The sequence below is a fragment of the Hyla sarda genome, chromosome 8, assembly GCF_029499605.1.
Source record: "Hyla sarda isolate aHylSar1 chromosome 8, aHylSar1.hap1, whole genome shotgun sequence".
Lineage (NCBI taxonomy): Eukaryota > Metazoa > Chordata > Amphibia > Anura > Hylidae > Hyla > Hyla sarda.
Window position 1 is genome coordinate 115,042,908 of NC_079196.1, and position 20,082 is coordinate 115,062,989.

The 20,082-nt window shown below is 43.4% G+C and overlaps 12 pseudogenes; all 12 read left to right on the forward strand.

Annotated features, from left to right (window-relative positions):
- Positions 1-272: 272 nt before the first annotated feature.
- LOC130288477 (U2 spliceosomal RNA) lies at positions 273-536 on the forward strand (annotated as a pseudogene).
- Positions 537-1,999: 1,463 nt separating this feature from the next.
- On the forward strand, positions 2,000-2,263 carry LOC130286701 (U2 spliceosomal RNA; annotated as a pseudogene).
- A 1,458-nt stretch (positions 2,264-3,721) lies between these two features.
- On the forward strand, positions 3,722-3,987 carry LOC130288324 (U2 spliceosomal RNA; annotated as a pseudogene).
- A 1,472-nt stretch (positions 3,988-5,459) lies between these two features.
- Positions 5,460-5,725, forward strand: LOC130288326 (U2 spliceosomal RNA; annotated as a pseudogene).
- A 1,467-nt stretch (positions 5,726-7,192) lies between these two features.
- LOC130286702 (U2 spliceosomal RNA) lies at positions 7,193-7,456 on the forward strand (annotated as a pseudogene).
- Positions 7,457-8,925: 1,469 nt separating this feature from the next.
- LOC130288035 (U2 spliceosomal RNA) lies at positions 8,926-9,190 on the forward strand (annotated as a pseudogene).
- A 1,460-nt stretch (positions 9,191-10,650) lies between these two features.
- Positions 10,651-10,915, forward strand: LOC130288036 (U2 spliceosomal RNA; annotated as a pseudogene).
- Positions 10,916-12,375: 1,460 nt separating this feature from the next.
- Positions 12,376-12,640, forward strand: LOC130288038 (U2 spliceosomal RNA; annotated as a pseudogene).
- Positions 12,641-14,106: 1,466 nt separating this feature from the next.
- LOC130288237 (U2 spliceosomal RNA) lies at positions 14,107-14,372 on the forward strand (annotated as a pseudogene).
- Positions 14,373-15,841: 1,469 nt separating this feature from the next.
- On the forward strand, positions 15,842-16,106 carry LOC130288039 (U2 spliceosomal RNA; annotated as a pseudogene).
- Positions 16,107-17,572: 1,466 nt separating this feature from the next.
- On the forward strand, positions 17,573-17,838 carry LOC130289903 (U2 spliceosomal RNA; annotated as a pseudogene).
- A 1,459-nt stretch (positions 17,839-19,297) lies between these two features.
- On the forward strand, positions 19,298-19,562 carry LOC130288040 (U2 spliceosomal RNA; annotated as a pseudogene).
- Positions 19,563-20,082: the final 520 nt, after the last annotated feature.

The window sequence follows — 20,082 nt, forward strand, 5'->3', positions numbered from 1 at the left end:
CTTATATGCAAGAGGAGGAGTGATGGGGGTTCAGGCAAAAGCCAGGCTATGGATTGCATTGCTAAATGCTCCATCAGAGTGCAATGGTCGCCTGTCCTTTTTTTAAGTGATGATGTGGGTTTAGCCTGTGCTGTATGTATGTATGGGTGGCTGACTGCCACCCACCCAGAAAGTGTATGGGAGGCTGGTTGGCTGCCAGCCTTCCTTCCATTCCTATGAGTAATGTGAGTGCTCATGAAGGGGACATGGTTGGGTCCACCCCTTTCCCGGTTATCCCCTCTAGGCCTTTTGGCTTAGATCAAGTGTAAAAAAAGAAAGGATCTTGCGACAGATCGCATCCTGAGGCACGTTTTTTTTTGTGTGAATACTTGCACTTGGGTGACTTGTGAGCACATACTGATACATACGTTCCCTATCTGGGGACCATAAATTAAATGGATTTTTGAGAAAGGGAGCTGAGTTGGAAGCTTGCTTCTGTCGCCCTATGCATTGACCCGATGTGGCAGTATCTTCGGGTAGTGAACAGTGCACCACCCCATTCCAGTGTTAAACAAGAAAGATTCTCATTTAATCCTCCGTGGGTGAGAATTTGAGTTTGAGAATTGGAGACCAAAATGATGAGTTGCACTGACTGGTTTATGAACGTCTATTCATTTAGCGTTTTAATGACCATGTTTGCACACTGATTGGTGTAAAAAAATAAAATAAAACTAAATAATAATAATCTAGCACACCTGTGCAGGTTTGACATGACATGACAGGTAGCTGTCTTGTGGGTGGTGCTGAATCCTGTTAAATGACATGAGGGTCTCATGCCTATACACAAGGGTGTGTCATTGCTGTTGCTTGACCATGCATTGGTTTCTGTGGTCAGTGAATGATAAAAACAAAATTTACCATCCATTGATGGATGGGAAATCCGCCATGAGGCATTTGTTTTTAGAAACTGCTGCTCACAACCAATGTTGCAATGGAGTGTCTCCATCTGCTGGTGGTATTGGAAAGGCATTAGTGCTATGACAGGGTCTGAAGAAGAAGAAGAAGAAGAAGACGGAAAAAAATATATATAAAAAGAAAAAGAGAGAGAGAGAGAGAGACTGACTTAGTGAGCGAGTGAGTGAGAGAGTGAGAGTGAGTGAGAGTGAATGAGTGAGTGAGTGATTGAGTGAGTGAGTGAGTGAGAACAAATGAGTTAAAGCAAGTGAGTGAGAGAGATCGAATGAATGAAAGTCTGAATGACAGAAAGAAAAAAGGATGAAGAAAGAAGCATGAAGAAAAAAAAATGTATATGGAGTTGCTGACATGAGTGCAATCTACAAAGCCGTTGAGGCTGATCCTCATGGGAGGATTATTGCACCAGGACCCTTAGCACTTTTAAAATGCCATTCAATGCCACGGGCTAGATGTAAACTGCAGATGACCATGTTGTGGTAGTTACCATGGATACCCAAGTGATGTGTGAGCGAACACATAGGCCCAACAGATTCCAAGAAGGCCAGAATCACCAGCGGCACCACCATCGATTGTCAGGTCACCCGGATTCAGCAAATACCAGAGTCCAAAATGATGCAGGTTTATACTGTTAATTTTCAGTTTATCGTTACAGTTGGTGTTATTCCATGTCGGAAGGGACGCAGCTACAGCCAGTGGGGTAACTAGAGACAGGCAGGCAGCTATGTGCAACAAAGGTAGGCGTGTTGTTTTCATATGCAGATCTGAAATATTGTCTTATATGCAAGAGGAGGAGTGATGGGGGTTCAGGCAAAAGCCAGGCTATGGATTGCATTGCTAAATGCTCCATCAGAGTGCAATGGTTGCCTGTCCTTTTTTTAAGTGATGATGTGGGTTTAGCCTGTGCTGTATGTATGTATGGGTGGCTGACTGCCACCCACCCAGAAAGTGTATAGGAGGCTGGTTGGCTGCCAGCCTTCCTTCCATTCCTATGAGTAATGTGAGTGCTCATGAAGGGGACATGGTTGGGTCCACCCCTTTCCCGGTTATCCCCTCTAGGCCTTTTGGCTTAGATCAAGTGTAAAAAAAGAAAGGATCTTGCGACAGATCGCATCCTGAGGCACGTTTTTTTTTGTGTGAATACTTGCACTTGGGTGACTTGTGAGCACATACTGATACATACGTTCCCTATCTGGGGACCATAAATTAAATGGATTTTTGAGAAAGGGAGCTGATTTGGAAGCTTGCTTCTGTCGCCCTATGCATTGACCCGATGTGGCAGTATCTTCGGGTAGTGAACAGTGCACCACCCCATTCCAGTGTTAAACAAGAAAGATTCTCATTTAATCCTCCGTGGGTGAGAATTTGAGTTTGAGAATTGGAGACCAAAATGATGAGTTGCACTGACTGGTTTATGAACGTCTATTCATTTAGCGTTTTAATGACCATGTTTGCACACTGATTGGTGTAAAAAAATAAAATAAAACTAAATAATAATAATCTAGCACACCTGTGCAGGTTTGACATGACATGACAGGTAGCTGTCTTGTGGGTGGTGCTGAATCCTGTTAAATGACATGAGGGTCTCATGCCTATACACAAGGGTGTGTCATTGCTGTTGCTTGACCATGCATTGGTTTCTGTGGTCAGTGAATGATAAAAACAAAATTTACCATCCATTGATGGATGGGAAATCCGCCATGAGGCATTTGTTTTTAGAAACTGCTGCTCACAACCAATGTTGCAATGGAGTGTCTCCATCTGCTGGTGGTATTGGAAAGGCATTAGTGCTATGACAGGGTCTGAAGAAGAAGAAGAAGAAGACGGAAAAAAATATATATAAAAAGAAAAAGAGAGAGAGAGACTGACTTAGTGAGCGAGTGAGTGAGAGAGTGAGAGTGAGTGAGAGTGAATGAGTGAGTGAGTGATTGAGTGAGTGAGTGAGTGAGTGAGAACAAATGAGTTAAAGCAAGTGAGTGAGAGAGATCGAATGAATGAAAGTCTGAATGACAGAAAGAAAAAAGGATGAAGAAAGAAGCATGAAGAAAAAAAAATGTATATGGAGTTGCTGACATGAGTGCAATCTACAAAGCCGTTGAGGCTGATCCTCATGGGAGGATTATTGCACCAGGACCCTTAGCACTTTTAAAATGCCATTCAATGCCACGGGCTAGATGTAAACTGCAGATGACCATGTTGTGGTAGTTACCATGGATACCCAAGTGATGTGTGAGCTAACACATAGGCCCAACAGATTCCAAGAAGGCCAGAATCACCAGCGGCACCACCATCGATTGTCAGGTCACCCGGATTCAGCAAATACCAGAGTCCAAAATGATGCAGGTTTATACTGTTAATTTTCAGTTTATCGTTACAGTTGGTGTTATTCCATGTCGGAAGGGACGCAGCTACAGCCAGTGGGGTAACTAGAGACAGGCAGGCAGCTATGTGCAACAAAGGTAGGCGTGTTGTTTTCATATGCAGATCTGAAATATTGTCTTATATGCAAGAGGAGGAGTGATGGGGGTTCAGGCAAAAGCCAGGCTATGGATTGCATTGCTAAATGCTCCATCAGAGTGCAATGGTCGCCTGTCCTTTTTTTAAGTGATGATGTGGGTTTAGCCTGTGCTGTATGTATGTATGGGTGGCTGACTGCCACCCACCCAGAAAGTGTATGGGAGGCTGGTTGGCTGCCAGCCTTCCTTCCATTCCTATGAGTAATGTGAGTGCTCATGAAGGGGACATGGTTGGGTCCACCCCTTTCCCGGTTATCCCCTCTAGGCCTTTTGGCTTAGATCAAGTGTAAAAAAAGAAAGGATCTTGCGACAGATCGCATCCTGAGGCACGTTTTTTTTTTTGTGTGAATACTTGCACTTGGGTGACTTGTGAGCACATACTGATACATACGTTCCCTATCTGGGGACCATAAATTAAATGGATTTTTGAGAAAGGGAGCTGATTTGGAAGCTTGCTTCTGTCGCCCTATGCATTGACCCGATGTGGCAGTATCTTCGGGTAGTGAACAGTGCACCACCCCATTCCAGTGTTAAACAAGAAAGATTCTCATTTAATCCTCCGTGGGTGAGAATTTGAGTTTGAGAATTGGAGACCAAAATGATGAGTTGCACTGACTGGTTTATGAACGTCTATTCATTTAGCGTTTTAATGACCATGTTTGCACACTGATTGGTGTAAAAAAATAAAATAAAACTAAATAATAATAATCTAGCACACCTGTGCAGGTTTGACATGACATGACAGGTAGCTGTCTTGTGGGTGGTGCTGAATCCTGTTAAATGACATGAGGGTCTCATGCCTATACACAAGGGTGTGTCATTGCTGTTGCTTGACCATGCATTGGTTTCTGTGGTCAGTGAATGATAAAAACAAAATTTACCATCCATTGATGGATGGGAAATCCGCCATGAGGCATTTGTTTTTAGAAACTGCTGCTCACAACCAATGTTGCAATGGAGTGTCTCCATCTGCTGGTGGTATTGGAAAGGCATTAGTGCTATGACAGGGTCTGAAGAAGAAGAAGAAGAAGACGGAAAAAAATATATATAAAAAGAAAAAGAGAGAGAGAGAGAGAGACTGACTTAGTGAGCGAGTGAGTGAGAGAGTGAGAGTGAGTGAGAGTGAATGAGTGAGTGAGTGATTGAGTGAGTGAGTGAGTGAGTGAGTGAGTGAGAACAAATGAGTTAAAGCAAGTGAGTGAGAGAGATCGAATGAATGAAAGTCTGAATGACAGAAAGAAAAAAGGATGAAGAAAGAAGCATGAAGAAAAAAAAATGTATATGGAGTTGCTGACATGAGTGCAATCTACAAAGCCGTTGAGGCTGATCCTCATGGGAGGATTATTGCACCAGGACCCTTAGCACTTTTAAAATGCCATTCAATGCCACGGGCTAGATGTAAACTGCAGATGACCATGTTGTGGTAGTTACCATGGATACCCAAGTGATGTGTGAGCTAACACATAGGCCCAACAGATTCCAAGAAGGCCAGAATCACCAGCGGCACCACCATCGATTGTCAGGTCACCCGGATTCAGCAAATACCAGAGTCCAAAATGATGCAGGTTTATACTGTTAATTTTCAGTTTATCGTTACAGTTGGTGTTATTCCATGTCGGAAGGGACGCAGCTACAGCCAGTGGGGTAACTAGAGACAGGCAGGCAGCTATGTGCAACAAAGGTAGGCGTGTTGTTTTCATATGCAGATCTGAAATATTGTCTTATATGCAAGAGGAGGAGTGATGGGGGTTCAGGCAAAAGCCAGGCTATGGATTGCATTGCTAAATGCTCCATCAGAGTGCAATGGTCGCCTGTCCTTTTTTTAAGTGATGATGTGGGTTTAGCCTGTGCTGTATGTATGTATGGGTGGCTGACTGCCACCCACCCAGAAAGTGTATAGGAGGCTGGTTGGCTGCCAGCCTTCCTTCCATTCCTATGAGTAATGTGAGTGCTCATGAAGGGGACATGGTTGGGTCCACCCCTTTCCCGGTTATCCCCTCTAGGCCTTTTGGCTTAGATCAAGTGTAAAAAAAGAAAGGATCTTGCGACAGATCGCATCCTGAGGCACGTTTTTTTTTTTGTGTGAATACTTGCACTTGGGTGACTTGTGAGCACATACTGATACATACGTTCCCTATCTGGGGACCATAAATTAAATGGATTTTTGAGAAAGGGAGCTGATTTGGAAGCTTGCTTCTGTCGCCCTATGCATTGACCCGATGTGGCAGTATCTTCGGGTAGTGAACAGTGCACCACCCCATTCCAGTGTTAAACAAGAAAGATTCTCATTTAATCCTCCGTGGGTGAGAATTTGAGTTTGAGAATTGGAGACCAAAATGATGAGTTGCACTGACTGGTTTATGAACGTCTATTCATTTAGCGTTTTAATGACCATGTTTGCACACTGATTGGTGTAAAAAAATAAAATAAAACTAAATAATAATAATCTAGCACACCTGTGCAGGTTTGACATGACATGACAGGTAGCTGTCTTGTGGGTGGTGCTGAATCCTGTTAAATGACATGAGGGTCTCATGCCTATACACAAGGGTGTGTCATTGCTGTTGCTTGACCATGCATTGGTTTCTGTGGTCAGTGAATGATAAAAACAAAATTTACCATCCATTGATGGATGGGAAATCCGCCATGAGGCATTTGTTTTTAGAAACTGCTGCTCACAACCAATGTTGCAATGGAGTGTCTCCATCTGCTGGTGGTATTGGAAAGGCATTAGTGCTATGACAGGGTCTGAAGAAGAAGAAGAAGAAGAAGACGGAAAAAAATATATATAAAAAGAAAAAGAGAGAGAGAGAGAGAGACTGACTTAGTGAGCGAGTGAGTGAGAGAGTGAGAGTGAGTGAGAGTGAATGAGTGAGTGAGTGATTGAGTGAGTGAGTGAGTGAGTGAGAACAAATGAGTTAAAGCAAGTGAGTGAGAGAGATCGAATGAATGAAAGTCTGAATGACAGAAAGAAAAAAGGATGAAGAAAGAAGCATGAAGAAAAAAAAATGTATATGGAGTTGCTGACATGAGTGCAATCTACAAAGCCGTTGAGGCTGATCCTCATGGGAGGATTATTGCACCAGGACCCTTAGCACTTTTAAAATGCCATTCAATGCCACGGGCTAGATGTAAACTGCAGATGACCATGTTGTGGTAGTTACCATGGATACCCAAGTGATGTGTGAGCTAACACATAGGCCCAACAGATTCCAAGAAGGCCAGAATCACCAGCGGCACCACCATCGATTGTCAGGTCACCCGGATTCAGCAAATACCAGAGTCCAAAATGATGCAGGTTTATACTGTTAATTTTCAGTTTATCGTTACAGTTGGTGTTATTCCATGTCGGAAGGGACGCAGCTACAGCCAGTGGGGTAACTAGAGACAGGCAGGCAGCTATGTGCAACAAAGGTAGGCGTGTTGTTTTCATATGCAGATCTGAAATATTGTCTTATATGCAAGAGGAGGAGTGATGGGGGTTCAGGCAAAAGCCAGGCTATGGATTGCATTGCTAAATGCTCCATCAGAGTGCAATGGTCGCCTGTCCTTTTTTTAAGTGATGATGTGGGTTTAGCCTGTGCTGTATGTATGTATGGGTGGCTGACTGCCACCCACCCAGAAAGTGTATGGGAGGCTGGTTGGCTGCCAGCCTTCCTTCCATTCCTATGAGTAATGTGAGTGCTCATGAAGGGGACATGGTTGGGTCCACCCCTTTCCCGGTTATCCCCTCTAGGCCTTTTGGCTTAGATCAAGTGTAAAAAAAGAAAGGATCTTGCGACAGATCGCATCCTGAGGCACGTTTTTTTTTGTGTGAATACTTGCACTTGGGTGACTTGTGAGCACATACTGATACATACGTTCCCTATCTGGGGACCATAAATTAAATGGATTTTTGAGAAAGGGAGCTGATTTGGAAGCTTGCTTCTGTCGCCCTATGCATTGACCCGATGTGGCAGTATCTTCGGGTAGTGAACAGTGCACCACCCCATTCCAGTGTTAAACAAGAAAGATTCTCATTTAATCCTCCGTGGGTGAGAATTTGAGTTTGAGAATTGGAGACCAAAATGATGAGTTGCACTGACTGGTGAACGTCTATTCATTTAGCGTTTTAATGACCATGTTTGCACACTGATTGGTGTAAAAAAATAAAATAAAACTAAATAATAATAATCTAGCACACCTGTGCAGGTTTGACATGACATGACAGGTAGCTGTCTTGTGGGTGGTGCTGAATCCTGTTAAATGACATGAGGGTCTCATGCCTATACACAAGGGTGTGTCATTGCTGTTGCTTGACCATGCATTGGTTTCTGTGGTCAGTGAATGATAAAAACAAAATTTACCATCCATTGATGGATGGGAAATCCGCCATGAGGCATTTGTTTTTAGAAACTGCTGCTCACAACCAATGTTGCAATGGAGTGTCTCCATCTGCTGGTGGTATTGGAAAGGCATTAGTGCTATGACAGGGTCTGAAGAAGAAGAAGAAGAAGAAGAAGAAGACGGAAAAAAATATATATAAAAAGAAAAAGAGAGAGAGAGAGAGAGACTGACTTAGTGAGCGAGTGAGTGAGAGAGTGAGAGTGAGTGAGAGTGAATGAGTGAGTGAGTGATTGAGTGAGTGAGTGAGTGAGTGAGAACAAATGAGTTAAAGCAAGTGAGTGAGAGAGATCGAATGAATGAAAGTCTGAATGACAGAAAGAAAAAAGGATGAAGAAAGAAGCATGAAGAAAAAAAAATGTATATGGAGTTGCTGACATGAGTGCAATCTACAAAGCCGTTGAGGCTGATCCTCATGGGAGGATTATTGCACCAGGACCCTTAGCACTTTTAAAATGCCATTCAATGCCACGGGCTAGATGTAAACTGCAGATGACCATGTTGTGGTAGTTACCATGGATACCCAAGTGATGTGTGAGCTAACACATAGGCCCAACATATTCCAAGAAGGCCAGAATCACCAGCGGCACCACCATCGATTGTCAGGTCACCCGGATTCAGCAAATACCAGAGTCCAAAATGATGCAGGTTTATACTGTTAATTTTCAGTTTATCGTTACAGTTGGTGTTATTCCATGTCGGAAGGGACGCAGCTACAGCCAGTGGGGTAACTAGAGACAGGCAGGCAGCTATGTGCAACAAAGGTAGGCGTGTTGTTTTCATATGCAGATCTGAAATATTGTCTTATATGCAAGAGGAGGAGTGATGGGGGTTCAGGCAAAAGCCAGGCTATGGATTGCATTGCTAAATGCTCCATCAGAGTGCAATGGTCGCCTGTCCTTTTTTTAAGTGATGATGTGGGTTTAGCCTGTGCTGTATGTATGTATGGGTGGCTGACTGCCACCCACCCAGAAAGTGTATGGGAGGCTGGTTGGCTGCCAGCCTTCCTTCCATTCCTATGAGTAATGTGAGTGCTCATGAAGGGGACATGGTTGGGTCCACCCCTTTCCCGGTTATCCCCTCTAGGCCTTTTGGCTTAGATCAAGTGTAAAAAAAGAAAGGATCTTGCGACAGATCGCATCCTGAGGCACGTTTTTTTTTTGTGTGAATACTTGCACTTGGGTGACTTGTGAGCACATACTGATACATACGTTCCCTATCTGGGGACCATAAATTAAATGGATTTTTGAGAAAGGGAGCTGATTTGGAAGCTTGCTTCTGTCGCCCTATGCATTGACCCGATGTGGCAGTATCTTCGGGTAGTGAACAGTGCACCACCCCATTCCAGTGTTAAACAAGAAAGATTCTCATTTAATCCTCCGTGGGTGAGAATTTGAGTTTGAGAATTGGAGACCAAAATGATGAGTTGCACTGACTGGTTTATGAACGTCTATTCATTTAGCGTTTTAATGACCATGTTTGCACACTGATTGGTGTACAAAAATAAAATAAAACGAAATAATAATAATCTAGCACACCTGTGCAGGTTTGACATGACATGACAGGTAGCTGTCTTGTGGGTGGTGCTGAATCCTGTTAAATGACATGAGGGTCTCATGCCTATACACAAGGGTGTGTCATTGCTGTTGCTTGACCATGCATTGGTTTCTGTGGTCAGTGAATGATAAAAACAAAATTTACCATCCATTGATGGATGGGAAATCCGCCATGAGGCATTTGTTTTTAGAAACTGCTGCTCACAACCAATGTTGCAATGGAGTGTCTCCATCTGCTGGTGGTATTGGAAAGGCATTAGTGCTATGACAGGGTCTGAAGAAGAAGAAGAAGAAGACGGAAAAAAATATATATAAAAAGAAAAAGAGAGAGAGAGAGACTGACTTAGTGAGCGAGTGAGTGAGAGAGTGAGAGTGAGTGAGAGTGAATGAGTGAGTGAGTGATTGAGTGAGTGAGTGAGTGAGTGAGAAGAAATGAGTTAAAGCAAGTGAGTGAGAGAGATCGAATGAATGAAAGTCTGAATGACAGAAAGAAAAAAGGATGAAGAAAGAAGCATGAAGAAAAAAAAATGTATATGGAGTTGCTGACATGAGTGCAATCTACAAAGCCGTTGAGGCTGATCCTCATGGGAGGATTATTGCACCAGGACCCTTAGCACTTTTAAAATGCCATTCAATGCCACGGGCTAGATGTAAACTGCAGATGACCATGTTGTGGTAGTTACCATGGATACCCAAGTGATGTGTGAGCTAACACATAGGCCCAACAGATTCCAAGAAGGCCAGAATCACCAGCGGCACCACCATCGATTGTCAGGTCACCCGGATTCAGCAAATACCAGAGTCCAAAATGATGCAGGTTTATACTGTTAATTTTCAGTTTATCGTTACAGTTGGTGTTATTCCATGTCGGAAGGGACGCAGCTACAGCCAGTGGGGTAACTAGAGACAGGCAGGCAGCTATGTGCAACAAAGGTAGGCGTGTTGTTTTCATATGCAGATCTGAAATATTGTCTTATATGCAAGAGGAGGAGTGATGGGGGTTCAGGCAAAAGCCAGGCTATGGATTGCATTGCTAAATGCTCCATCAGAGTGCAATGGTCGCCTGTCCTTTTTTTAAGTGATGATGTGGGTTTAGCCTGTGCTGTATGTATGTATGGGTGGCTGACTGCCACCCACCCAGAAAGTGTATGGGAGGCTGGTTGGCTGCCAGCCTTCCTTCCATTCCTATGAGTAATGTGAGTGCTCATGAAGGGGACATGGTTGGGTCCACCCCTTTCCCGGTTATCCCCTCTAGGCCTTTTGGCTTAGATCAAGTGTAAAAAAAGAAAGGATCTTGCGACAGATCGCATCCTGAGGCACGTTTTTTTTTTGTGTGAATACTTGCACTTGGGTGACTTGTGAGCACATACTGATACATACGTTCCCTATCTGGGGACCATAAATTAAATGGATTTTTGAGAAAGGGAGCTGATTTGGAAGCTTGCTTCTGTCGCCCTATGCATTGACCCGATGTGGCAGTATCTTCGGGTAGTGAACAGTGCACCACCCCATTCCAGTGTTAAACAAGAAAGATTCTCATTTAATCCTCCGTGGGTGAGAATTTGAGTTTGAGAATTGGAGACCAAAATGATGAGTTGCACTGACTGGTTTATGAACGTCTATTCATTTAGCGTTTTAATGACCATGTTTGCACACTGATTGGTGTAAAAAAATAAAATAAAACTAAATAATAATAATCTAGCACACCTGTGCAGGTTTGACATGACATGACAGGTAGCTGTCTTGTGGGTGGTGCTGAATCCTGTTAAATGACATGAGGGTCTCATGCCTATACACAAGGGTGTGTCATTGCTGTTGCTTGACCATGCATTGGTTTCTGTGGTCAGTGAATGATAAAAACAAAATTTACCATCCATTGATGGATGGGAAATCCGCCATGAGGCATTTGTTTTTAGAAACTGCTGCTCACAACCAATGTTGCAATGGAGTGTCTCCATCTGCTGGTGGTATTGGAAAGGCATTAGTGCTATGACAGGGTCTGAAGAAGAAGAAGAAGAAGACGGAAAAAAATATATATAAAAAGAAAAAGAGAGAGAGAGAGACTGACTTAGTGAGCGAGTGAGTGAGAGAGTGAGAGTGAGTGAGAGTGAATGAGTGAGTGAGTGATTGAGTGAGTGAGTGAGTGAGTGAGAACAAATGAGTTAAAGCAAGTGAGTGAGAGAGATCGAATGAATGAAAGTCTGAATGACAGAAAGAAAAAAGGATGAAGAAAGAAGCATGAAGAAAAAAAAATGTATATGGAGTTGCTGACATGAGTGCAATCTACAAAGCCGTTGAGGCTGATCCTCATGGGAGGATTATTGCACCAGGACCCTTAGCACTTTTAAAATGCCATTCAATGCCACGGGCTAGATGTAAACTGCAGATGACCATGTTGTGGTAGTTACCATGGATACCCAAGTGATGTGTGAGCTAACACATAGGCCCAACAGATTCCAAGAAGGCCAGAATCACCAGCGGCACCACCATCGATTGTCAGGTCACCCGGATTCAGCAAATACCAGAGTCCAAAATGATGCAGGTTTATACTGTTAATTTTCAGTTTATCGTTACAGTTGGTGTTATTCCATGTCGGAAGGGACGCAGCTACAGCCAGTGGGGTAACTAGAGACAGGCAGGCAGCTATGTGCAACAAAGGTAGGCGTGTTGTTTTCATATGCAGATCTGAAATATTGTCTTATATGCAAGAGGAGGAGTGATGGGGGTTCAGGCAAAAGCCAGGCTATGGATTGCATTGCTAAATGCTCCATCAGAGTGCAATGGTCGCCTGTCCTTTTTTTAAGTGATGATGTGGGTTTAGCCTGTGCTGTATGTATGTATGGGTGGCTGACTGCCACCCACCCAGAAAGTGTATGGGAGGCTGGTTGGCTGCCAGCCTTCCTTCCATTCCTATGAGTAATGTGAGTGCTCATGAAGGGGACATGGTTGGGTCCACCCCTTTCCCGGTTATCCCCTCTAGGCCTTTTGGCTTAGATCAAGTGTAAAAAAAGAAAGGATCTTGCGACAGATCGCATCCTGAGGCACGTTTTTTTTTTGTGTGAATACTTGCACTTGGGTGACTTGTGAGCACATACTGATACATACGTTCCCTATCTGGGGACCATAAATTAAATGGATTTTTGAGAAAGGGAGCTGATTTGGAAGCTTGCTTCTGTCGCCCTATGCATTGACCCGATGTGGCAGTATCTTCGGGTAGTGAACAGTGCACCACCCCATTCCAGTGTTAAACAAGAAAGATTCTCATTTAATCCTCCGTGGGTGAGAATTTGAGTTTGAGAATTGGAGACCAAAATGATGAGTTGCACTGACTGGTTTATGAACGTCTATTCATTTAGCGTTTTAATGACCATGTTTGCACACTGATTGGTGTAAAAAAATAAAATAAAACTAAATAATAATAATCTAGCACACCTGTGCAGGTTTGACATGACATGACAGGTAGCTGTCTTGTGGGTGGTGCTGAATCCTGTTAAATGACATGAGGGTCTCATGCCTATACACAAGGGTGTGTCATTGCTGTTGCTTGACCATGCATTGGTTTCTGTGGTCAGTGAATGATAAAAACAAAATTTACCATCCATTGATGGATGGGAAATCCGCCATGAGGCATTTGTTTTTAGAAACTGCTGCTCACAAACAATGTTGCAATGGAGTGTCTCCATCTGCTGGTGGTATTGGAAAGGCATTAGTGCTATGACAGGGTCTGAAGAAGAAGAAGAAGAAGAAGAAGACGGAAAAAAATATATATAAAAAGAAAAAGAGAGAGAGAGAGAGAGACTGACTTAGTGAGCGAGTGAGTGAGAGAGTGAGAGTGAGTGAGAGTGAATGAGTGAGTGAGTGATTGAGTGAGTGAGTGAGTGAGAACAAATGAGTTAAAGCAAGTGAGTGAGAGAGATCGAATGAATGAAAGTCTGAATGACAGAAAGAAAAAAGGATGAAGAAAGAAGCATGAAGAAAAAAAAATGTATATGGAGTTGCTGACATGAGTGCAATCTACAAAGCCGTTGAGGCTGATCCTCATGGGAGGATTATTGCACCAGGACCCTTAGCACTTTTAAAATGCCATTCAATGCCACGGGCTAGATGTAAACTGCAGATGACCATGTTGTGGTAGTTACCATGGATACCCAAGTGATGTGTGAGCTAACACATAGGCCCAACAGATTCCAAGAAGGCCAGAATCACCAGCGGCACCACCATCGATTGTCAGGTCACCCGGATTCAGCAAATACCAGAGTCCAAAATGATGCAGGTTTATACTGTTAATTTTCAGTTTATCGTTACAGTTGGTGTTATTCCATGTCGAAAGGGACGCAGCTACAGCCAGTGGGGTAACTAGAGACAGGCAGGCAGCTATGTGCAACAAAGGTAGGCGTGTTGTTTTCATATGCAGATCTGAAATATTGTCTTATATGCAAGAGGAGGAGTGATGGGGGTTCAGGCAAAAGCCAGGCTATGGATTGCATTGCTAAATGCTCCATCAGAGTGCAATGGTCGCCTGTCCTTTTTTTAAGTGATGATGTGGGTTTAGCCTGTGCTGTATGTATGTATGGGTGGCTGACTGCCACCCACCCAGAAAGTGTATGGGAGGCTGGTTGGCTGCCAGCCTTCCTTCCATTCCTATGAGTAATGTGAGTGCTCATGAAGGGGACATGGTTGGGTCCACCCCTTTCCCGGTTATCCCCTCTAGGCCTTTTGGCTTAGATCAAGTGTAAAAAAAGAAAGGATCTTGCGACAGATCGCATCCTGAGGCACGTTTTTTTTTTTGTGTGAATACTTGCACTTGGGTGACTTGTGCGCACATACTGATACATACGTTCCCTATCTGGGGACCATAAATTAAATGGATTTTTGAGAAAGGGAGCTGATTTGGAAGCTTGCTTCTGTCGCCCTATGCATTGACCCGATGTGGCAGTATCTTCGGGTAGTGAACAGTGCACCACCCCATTCCAGTGTTAAACAAGAAAGATTCTCATTTAATCCTCCGTGGGTGAGAATTTGAGTTTGAGAATTGGAGACCAAAATGATGAGTTGCACTGACTGGTTTATGAACGTCTATTCATTTAGCGTTTTAATGACCATGTTTGCACACTGATTGGTGTAAAAAAATAAAATAAAACTAAATAATAATAATCTAGCACACCTGTGCAGGTTTGACATGACATGACAGGTAGCTGTCTTGTGGGTGGTGCTGAATCCTGTTAAATGACATGAGGGTCTCATGCCTATACACAAGGGTGTGTCATTGCTGTTGCTTGACCATGCATTGGTTTCTGTGGTCAGTGAATGATAAAAACAAAATTTACCATCCATTGATGGATGGGAAATCCGCCATGAGGCATTTGTTTTTAGAAACTGCTGCTCACAACCAATGTTGCAATGGAGTGTCTCCATCTGCTGGTGGTATTGGAAAGGCATTAGTGCTATGACAGGGTCTGAAGAAGAAGAAGAAGAAGAAGAAGAAGACGGAAAAAAATATATATAAAAAGAAAAAGAGAGAGAGAGAGAGAGACTGACTTAGTGAGCGAGTGAGTGAGAGAGTGAGAGTGAGTGAGAGTGAATGAGTGAGTGAGTGATTGAGTGAGTGAGTGAGTGAGAACAAATGAGTTAAAGCAAGTGAGTGAGAGAGATCGAATGAATGAAAGTCTGAATGACAGAAAGAAAAAAGGATGAAGAAAGAAGCATGAAGAAAAAAAAATGTATATGGAGTTGCTGACATGAGTGCAATCTACAAAGCCGTTGAGGCTGATCCTCATGGGAGGATTATTGCACCAGGACCCTTAGCACTTTTAAAATGCCATTCAATGCCACGGGCTAGATGTAAACTGCAGATGACCATGTTGTGGTAGTTACCATGGATACCCAAGTGATGTGTGAGCTAACACATAGGCCCAACAGATTCCAAGAAGGCCAGAATCACCAGCGGCACCACCATCGATTGTCAGGTCACCCGGATTCAGCAAATACCAGAGTCCAAAATGATGCAGGTTTATACTGTTAATTTTCAGTTTATCGTTACAGTTGGTGTTATTCCATGTCGGAAGGGACGCAGCTACAGCCAGTGGGGTAACTAGAGACAGGCAGGCAGCTATGTGCAACAAAGGTAGGCGTGTTGTTTTCATATGCAGATCTGAAATATTGTCTTATATGCAAGAGGAGGAGTGATGGGGGTTCAGGCAAAAGCCAGGCTATGGATTGCATTGCTAAATGCTCCATCAGAGTGCAATGGTCGCCTGTCCTTTTTTTAAGTGATGATGTGGGTTTAGCCTGTGCTGTATGTATGTATGGGTGGCTGACTGCCACCCACCCAGAAAGTGTATGGGAGGCTGGTTGGCTGCCAGCCTTCCTTCCATTCCTATGAGTAATGTGAGTGCTCATGAAGGGGACATGGTTGGGTCCACCCCTTTCCCGGTTATCCCCTCTAGGCCTTTTGGCTTAGATCAAGTGTAAAAAAAGAAAGGATCTTGCGACAGATCGCATCCTGAGGCACGTTTTTTTTTTGTGTGAATACTTGCACTTGGGTGACTTGTGAGCACATACTGATACATACGTTCCCTATCTGGGGACCATAAATTAAATGGATTTTTGAGAAAGGGAGCTGATTTGGAAGCTTGCTTCTGTCGCCCTATGCATTGACCCGATGTGGCAGTATCTTCGGGTAGTGAACAGTGCACCACCCCATTCCAGTGTTAAACAAGAAAGATTCTCATTTAATCCTCCGTGGGTGAGAATTTGAGTTTGAGAATTGGAGACCAAAATGATGAGTTGCACTGACTGGTTTATGAACGTCTATTCATTTAGCGTTTTAATGACCATGTTTGCACACTGATTGGTGTAAAAAAATAAAATAAAACTAAATAATAATAATCTAGCACACCTGTGCAGGTTTGACATGACATGACAGGTAGCTGTCTTGTGGGTGGTGCTGAATCCTGTTAAATGACATGAGGGTCTCATGCCTATACACAAGGGTGTGTCATTGCTGTTGCTTGACCATGCATTGGTTTCTGTGGTCAGTGAATGATAAAAACAAAATTTACCATCCATTGATGGATGGGAAATCCGCCATGAGGCATTTGTTTTTAGAAACTGCTGCTCACAAACAATGTTGCAATGGAGTGTCTCCATCTGCTGGTGGTATTGGAAAGGCATTAGTGCTATGACAGGGTCTGAAGAAGAAGAAGAAGAAGAAGAAGACGGAAAAAAATATATATAAAAAGAAAAAGAGAGAGAGAGAGAGAGACTGACTTAGTGAGCGAGTGAGTGAGAGAGTGAGAGTGAGTGAGAGTGAATGAGTGAGTGAGTGATTGAGTGAGTGAGTGAGTGAGAACAAATGAGTTAAAGCAAGTGAGTGAGAGAGATCGAATGAATGAAAGTCTGAATGACAGAAAGAAAAAAGGATGAAGAAAGAAGCATGAAGAAAAAAAAATGTATATGGAGTTGCTGACATGAGTGCAATCTACAAAGCCGTTGAGGCTGATCCTCATGGGAGGATTATTGCACCAGGACCCTTAGCACTTTTAAAATGCCATTCAATGCCACGGGCTAGATGTAAACTGCAGATGACCATGTTGTGGTAGTTACCATGGATACCCAAGTGATGTGTGAGCTAACACATAGGCCCAACAGATTCCAAGAAGGCCAGAATCACCAGCGGCACCACCATCGATTGTCAGGTCACCCGGATTCAGCAAATACCAGAGTCCAAAATGATGCAGGTTTATACTGTTAATTTTCAGTTTATCGTTACAGTTGGTGTTATTCCATGTCGAAAGGGACGCAGCTACAGCCAGTGGGGTAACTAGAGACAGGCAGGCAGCTATGTGCAACAAAGGTAGGCGTGTTGTTTTCATATGCAGATCTGAAATATTGTCTTATATGCAAGAGGAGGAGTGATGGGGGTTCAGGCAAAAGCCAGGCTATGGATTGCATTGCTAAATGCTCCATCAGAGTGCAATGGTCGCCTGTCCTTTTTTTAAGTGATGATGTGGGTTTAGCCTGTGCTGTATGTATGTATGGGTGGCTGACTGCCACCCACCCAGAAAGTGTATGGGAGGCTGGTTGGCTGCCAGCCTTCCTTCCATTCCTATGAGTAATGTGAGTGCTCATGAAGGGGACATGGTTGGGTCCACCCCTTTCCCGGTTATCCCCTCTAGGCCTTTTGGCTTATATCAAGTGTAAAAAAAGAAAGGATCTTGCGACAGATCGCATCCTGAGGCACGTTTTTTTTTTTGTGTGAATACTTGCACTTGGGTGACTTGTGCGCACATACTGATACATACGTTCCCTATCTGGGGACCATAAATTAAATGGATTTTTGAGAAAGGGAGCTGATTTGGAAGCTTGCTTCTGTCGCCCTATGCATTGACCCGATGTGGCAGTATCTTCGGGTAGTGAACAGTGCACCACCCCATTCCAGTGTTAAACAAGAAAGATTCTCATTTAATCCTCCGTGGGTGAGAATTTGAGTTTGAGAATTGGAGACCAAAATGATGAGTTGCACTGACTGGTTTATGAACGTCTATTCATTTAGCGTTTTAATGACCATGTTTGCACACTGATTGGTGTAAAAAAATAAAATAAAACTAAATAATAATAATCTAGCACACCTGTGCAGGTTTGACATGACATGACAGGTAGCTGTCTTGTGGGTGGTGCTGAATCCTGTTAAATGACATGAGGGTCTCATGCCTATACACAAGGGTGTGTCATTGCTGTTGCTTGACCATGCATTGGTTTCTGTGGTCAGTGAATGATAAAAACAAAATTTACCATCCATTGATGGATGGGAAATCCGCCATGAGGCATTTGTTTTTAGAAACTGCTGCTCACAACCAATGTTGCAATGGAGTGTCTCCATCTGCTGGTGGTATTGGAAAGGCATTAGTGCTATGACAGGGTCTGAAGAAGAAGAAGAAGAAGAAGACGGAAAAAAATATATATAAAAAGAAAAAGAGAGAGAGAGAGAGACTGACTTAGTGAGCGAGTGAGTGAGAGAGTGAGAGTGAGTGAATGAGTGAGTGAGTGATTGAGTGAGTGAGTGAGTGAGAACAAATGAGTTAAAGCAAGTGAGTGAGAGAGATCGAATGAATGAAAGTCTGAATGACAGAAAGAAAAAAGGATGAAGAAAGAAGCATGAAGAAAAAAAAATGTATATGGAGTTGCTGACATGAGTGCAATCTACAAAGCCGTTGAGGCTGATCCTCATGGGAGGATTATTGCACCAGGACCCTTAGCACTTTTAAAATGCCATTCAATGCCACGGGCTAGATGTAAACTGCAGATGACCATTTTGTGGTAGTTACCATGGATACCCAAGTGATGTGTGAGCTAACACATAGGCCCAACAGATTCCAAGAAGGCCAGAATCACCAGCGGCACCACCATCGATTGTCAGGTCACCCGGATTCAGCAAATACCAGAGTCCAAAATGATGCAGGTTTATACTGTTAATTTTCAGTTTATCGTTACAGTTGGTGTTATTCCATGTCGGAAGGGACGCAGCTACAGCCAGTGGGGTAACTAGAGACAGGCAGGCAGCTATGTGCAACAAAGGTAGGCGTGTTGTTTTCATATGCAGATCTGAAATATTGTCTTATATGCAAGAGGAGGAGTGATGGGGGTTCAGGCAAAAGCCAGGCTATGGATTGCATTGCTAAATGCTCCATCAGAGTGCAATGGTCGCCTGTCCTTTTTTTAAGTGATGATGTGGGTTTAGCCTGTGCTGTATGTATGTATGTATGGGTGGCTGACTGCCACCCACCCAGAGAGTGTATGGGAGTCTGGTTGGCTGCCAGCCTTCCTTCCATTCCTATGAGTAATGTGAGTGCTCATGAAGGGGACATGGTTGGGTCCACCCCTTTCCCGGTTATCCCCTCTAGGCCTTTTGGCTTAGATCAAGTGTAAAAAAAGAAAGGATCTTGCGACAGATCGCATCCTGAGGCACGTTTTTTTTTTGTGTGAATACTTGCACTTGGGTGACTTGTGAGCACATACTGATACATACGTTCCCTATCTGGGGACCATAAATTAAATGGATTTTTGAGAAAGGGAGCTGATTTGGAAGCTTGCTTCTGTCGCCCTATGCATTGACCCGATGTGGCAGTATCTTCGGGTAGTGAACAGTGCACCACCCCATTCCAGTGTTAAACAAGAAAGATTCTCATTTAATCCTCCGTGGGTGAGAATTTGAGTTTGAGAATTGGAGACCAAAATGATGAGTTGCACTGACTGGTTTATGAACGTCTATTCATTTAGCGTTTTAATGACCATGTTTGCACACTGATTGGTGTAAAAAAATAAAATAAAACTAAATAATAATAATCTAGCACACCTGTGCAGGTTTGACATGACATGACAGGTAGCTGTCTTGTGGGTGGTGCTGAATCCTGTTAAATGACATGAGGGTCTCATGCCTATACACAAGGGTGTGTCATTGCTGTTGCTTGACCATGCATTGGTTTCTGTGGTCAGTGAATGATAAAAACAAAATTTACCATCCATTGATGGATGGGAAATCCGCCATGAGGCATTTGTTTTTAGAAACTGCTGCTCACAACCAATGTTGCAATGGAGTGTCTCCATCTGCTGGTGGTATTGGAAAGGCATTAGTGCTATGACAGGGTCTGAAGAAGAAGAAGAAGAAGACGGAAAAA